The sequence below is a fragment of the Cavia porcellus genome, unplaced genomic scaffold (genome assembly GCF_034190915.1).
Source record: "Cavia porcellus strain 051 isolate PalLab524CR breed Dunkin Hartley unplaced genomic scaffold, mCavPor4.1 scaffold_5, whole genome shotgun sequence".
NCBI classification, from domain to species: domain Eukaryota; kingdom Metazoa; phylum Chordata; class Mammalia; order Rodentia; family Caviidae; genus Cavia; species Cavia porcellus.
Genome location: NW_026947488.1, coordinates 28,395,937 through 28,400,212, shown reverse-complemented (window position 1 = coordinate 28,400,212; position 4,276 = coordinate 28,395,937). Strand labels below are relative to the sequence as shown.

The 4,276-nt window shown below is 46.7% G+C and overlaps 1 non-coding gene across 1 annotated transcript; it reads right to left on the bottom strand.

Moving 5' to 3' along the window:
• Nucleotides 1-554: 554 nt before the first annotated feature.
• On the bottom strand, nt 555-660 carry LOC111753530 (U6 spliceosomal RNA). The gene has a single exon (XR_002788309.1). It is a non-coding gene; the product is annotated as a U6 spliceosomal RNA (small nuclear RNA).
• Between the last annotated feature and the right edge of the window lie 3,616 nt (nt 661-4,276).

Sequence of the window (4,276 nt, the reverse complement as noted above, 5' to 3'; positions counted from 1 at the left end):
CTGGAGGGTGACATGTGGGCTCAGGGGTCAAGTGGAACCGTGAGCACTGTGACCTCACAGAGTAGGTGGGCAGGGAGGCCACTGTGTCTCCAGCTTGGTCCCTGAACTTCCCCATCAGAGGACGCTACTGTGACAACTTCCGTGTCTTTAACATGGGGAATCTAAAGCCATGAAGTGGGAAGATCCATGCCCAGCTCTTGGGGATGAGGCAGGGTGACAGCTGAGGCTCCAGTACCTGGTCTGGCTTGCCCTTGCATCTCAGAAGATGTCCTGCCTCCCTGCCTCAGTTCACCTCCTCTTAGGCTGCACACGAATGTGTTTCACAGGGCCGAGCTTCTCACTGGCAGACATTTTGTGTCACACAGAATAATTTCCATGTGTTGTTTTAATATAGGTGTACTTTTTAAAAGTAAATTTAAAAATTTTTTTGAGGTCAGATTAGTACTTTTAAAGATAAATAAATGCCAAATTGTAAATCCCTACAAACAGGATCTCTGACTGGCTTTAAAAACAGCTTTTTTCACGTTCACATTAGCTTCTGATGTGTGAAGGAAAAAAATAAGGAACACTTCATGAATTTGCATGTCGTCCTTGCACAGGGCCCGCGCTAATTTCTCTCTATTGTTCCAGTTTTAGTGAATGTGCTGCCAAAGCGGGCACTCTGTTTTTATTTTAAAGAGAATAAAATTAAGCAAAATGCGACAATAAATCCAAATCAAGACAATGTGACACAGGACTTCGAGATAATAGGAAATCAACAATGGTTATCATCATGCTTCTTGTTGTCTTCAAAACATCTGGCCATATCTTCAGACATAGCAAAACTCAAACAGTACAGAATAGAGCCAGTAAAAATAAAACAAAGAACACAGCAAAGGCTTCCAAAACAAGATACTAGTAAATCTAAAATGGCTACCGTAATATATCTTGTTATTTTTGAAATAGCTGCCCATGCCATTGGATATAATAATCAAACAAGACAATACAAAATAAAACTCAACCCAACAAACCAATGAAAGTGATACAGGACTTCAAAACAAGATGATAGGGAATTAACAATGGCTACCACCTTCAGAAAGAGATCCCCCATAGATGCTACATTGCATATTATTATCCTCTGAATAGATGACCAGACTGCCAGCTTTAGACCTGCAAAGTCAGTGAAACACTAAACACTACAAGCATTAAATTGTATTTTACCTCAATAGCTCTCATGGCAGCTTGTGTTTCTCCGGATCAGCCAATTGCTTACAGTAGGGGGTGAGAGGGGTTGGCTCTTCTTGTCTCCTGGTCCCCCCCCCCCCCAGTGACCTGTGCATGGTGCCAACTTGCAGAGAGGGCTTGCTTCTTGTTGACTTCTTGTTCTCTTCCCCTGCAGTCCATGAATGGTGCTTATTCATGGGAAAAGGCTGGTGTCCAGGTGTACTTCTTCTTATTTAAAAATTTTTTAAAAAATTATTTTGAAGGTAGTGAAATACAACAGAACAAAGCCAATTAAGACAGTACGGTGAAATTGGTACAGAAAGTCACAGCAGGTTACCAGGATAACAGTAATAGGTGCCAGAGTATATCTTGTTTTCTTTACAATAGTTGTTCTTTCAATCAAGTATAGCAAAATCAAACCAAATACAAAACATTATATAACTTATCAAAGCAATACAATTAATCAGAACAAAGCAAAACAGTGATAAGAATATTTTCCTTCAAAGAGATGGTGGAAGGAAACCTTCCCTATTTGCTGTATTGTGTATGGTCAACCTCCCAAGAGATGCTCAGATCTCTGGCTCCCATTTGCTAACAGGGGCGGGGAGGAGGGAGGTGTGATGTTTGATTCTCAGCTGAGCCCCGGGAGGCTCACGGCTGCTAACTAGGGAGGCAGGCTGGTTGCTTGGTTTCCCAGTGCCCTAAGTTCCAGGATGGTGTGGATCTCAGGAGACGCTGGCTGCTTGGTTCTACCCCTGGGTCGGCCCCAGGTGTACTTCTTAATGGGGAAAATAAAAGCACAAGACTGCCAGTCTATGTTTTCTGGAAGCTAAAATGAACTTACTTCTGCCTCCTGGTGGCCTTTGCTCAAAATTGCAGTGTAAGTCTCTGTGGAAAGTGGATTAATGATGTTCCCCCCAAAAGGCTGGCACCTTAAAACCAGCACATTAAATTACATGCAAAAGGGAGCTAAAGGTAGCAGATGGAGTTAAGGTCCCTACTAAGCTGACCTTGAGGTGGGGAGACTATCCTTATCCAAATGTGCCAGGTGTCATCAGAAGGGTCCTTGTAAGCAGAAGAGGGAAACAGAGAAATAGCACCTTTCCGGCTTTGAAGATGGAGGGTTGAATCAGGAGTCAGAAGCTGGAGACAGCCGGGAAACAAGTTCAGCAAGGTATGTAACCCTGTTGATACCACTCGGATTTTAGCCCAGCAGGACCCACTTTGAACTTGTGATCTCTGGAACTAGAAGATGACGAATTTGTCTTTTGAGTCACTAAGTTAGTGGTCATTTATTGCAGCAGCAATAGGAGGTGGGTACAAGGCCCCTGAGAATTCAGTGAAGGGGAAACAAATTCTGCTGTCAGTTATGACAAATTGTTCATGCTTTCATATTTTCACTCAACAAACATGTATTATAGTACGCTTCAGTTACTGATTTTGGGGTTGAACAGAACCAGATCCCATCCTGAGGATGTAGGAGAGTGGGTGAAGAACTCTTTGTGCATACTAGGTACTCAGCAAGAGGTGCTCGACTTTGCTGGAGGCAGGCGGCTGAGTACAGGGGATGAGCTGATGGGAATCCTTCTTTTGTGTTAGCTGGATGCCGCCAAAATGTCTCTTGTATTGAAAGTGCTGGAAGAAGTGTGCATGTCAAAGCAAACACTGAGAGTGACCTGGGTCAATATTTGCAGGTTGTGTGTGTGTGTGTGTGTGTGTGTGTGTGTGTGTGTGAATGAGAAGGAGGTCAGATATTTATCATTTTGAGAGGTTGGGGAAGGAAGCTCATGAGTTCAAGCCTTATCAGCACAGCAAGACCTTGTCTCAAAATAAAAAGGGTTGGGGACAGAGCTTAGTGCAAAGGCTCTGGGTTCAATCTCAGGTAGTGTCTGTGTGCGTGTGAATGTGTGTGCACACACACACACACACACACACACACACACACACCTCCCAGGGGACAGCCTGCTGTACACACATTCTCCTACTATGTGCATTCACAGACACAGCACACCAAGCCCCCACACACATCTCTATACACAAAACACTTACACACCTATTTGCACTCATGGCAGCTCGTGTAAACTGGCTTATCACACTGTCCACCAAGATGTCAGTGTCTTGTGGTCTCCCAAGCCCACAAACACGTATCTTCTTCTGGTTCCAGTCTTTACACACAAATGCACACGAGTTCCTGTAACCATCCATACACAGTCTTCTGTCTCTCACACAGTCATATATAAACAGGTGCCTCACAGGCACACCTAACACTTCAGGTCACGCAAAGCCTGGGTGAACTCCAGCGTGTGTCACGTGGGAAGAGGTGATGGTCCAGGCCATGGCTGTGGGATGCACATTTGTGAAGTGGCTTGGTAATGAGCAGTGGGGACTGGGCCATCCATACTTGCTCATCTGTTCCCTTTTGTGTTAAGACTCAGTGTGTGACCATGATCAGGGCTCAGGCAGTGGTGGGAATGGGGCTCAGGTAACCCCTGCTCCTCCTAAAGAAGAGCTGGTGACACTAGATTTGAGGGGTTGCAGCCTCTATCCACTGCCTCTGGGCCTGGCTGAAGTGATGTGGGGATGCCCTGGGGAGAGGCTTCCTTCCACCCTCTTGGTCCCTGAGGCCCAGCTGCCCCTCTAGGGTCCCGCACCAGTTGGCAGCCAGGCCTGGTGATGTGGTAATCCCATGGAACCCAGGAAATGGCACACTTTGGCAAAGACTGTGTTTGCAGGGAAAACACTTGCCACCACACAGACCTGCCACTCCCCGCCCTGCGCTGGGAGCCGTATAAGCAGCCCTTGCCTGGCGCTGAGACAGAACAGGGTTGGTCTGGGGCTGAGCATTCACCTGTCTACTGACTGTGAGGTAGGCAGGGGCTAGCTTGGCGCCTCCCTGGGGAAGACCTCCACCAAGCCTGGGCTTGCAGGGACTTCAGGCAAGGGCTGGTTGCTGCCCGTGGCCAGCCTGTATGGGAAGGGCCCTTCACTCCTGCTGGAAATGAAGCCCTTCTCTGAGTTGGATGAAGGGCTGTGTGCTTGGCTGGGCTGCCTCGGGAGGTACTGGGGAGCCAGA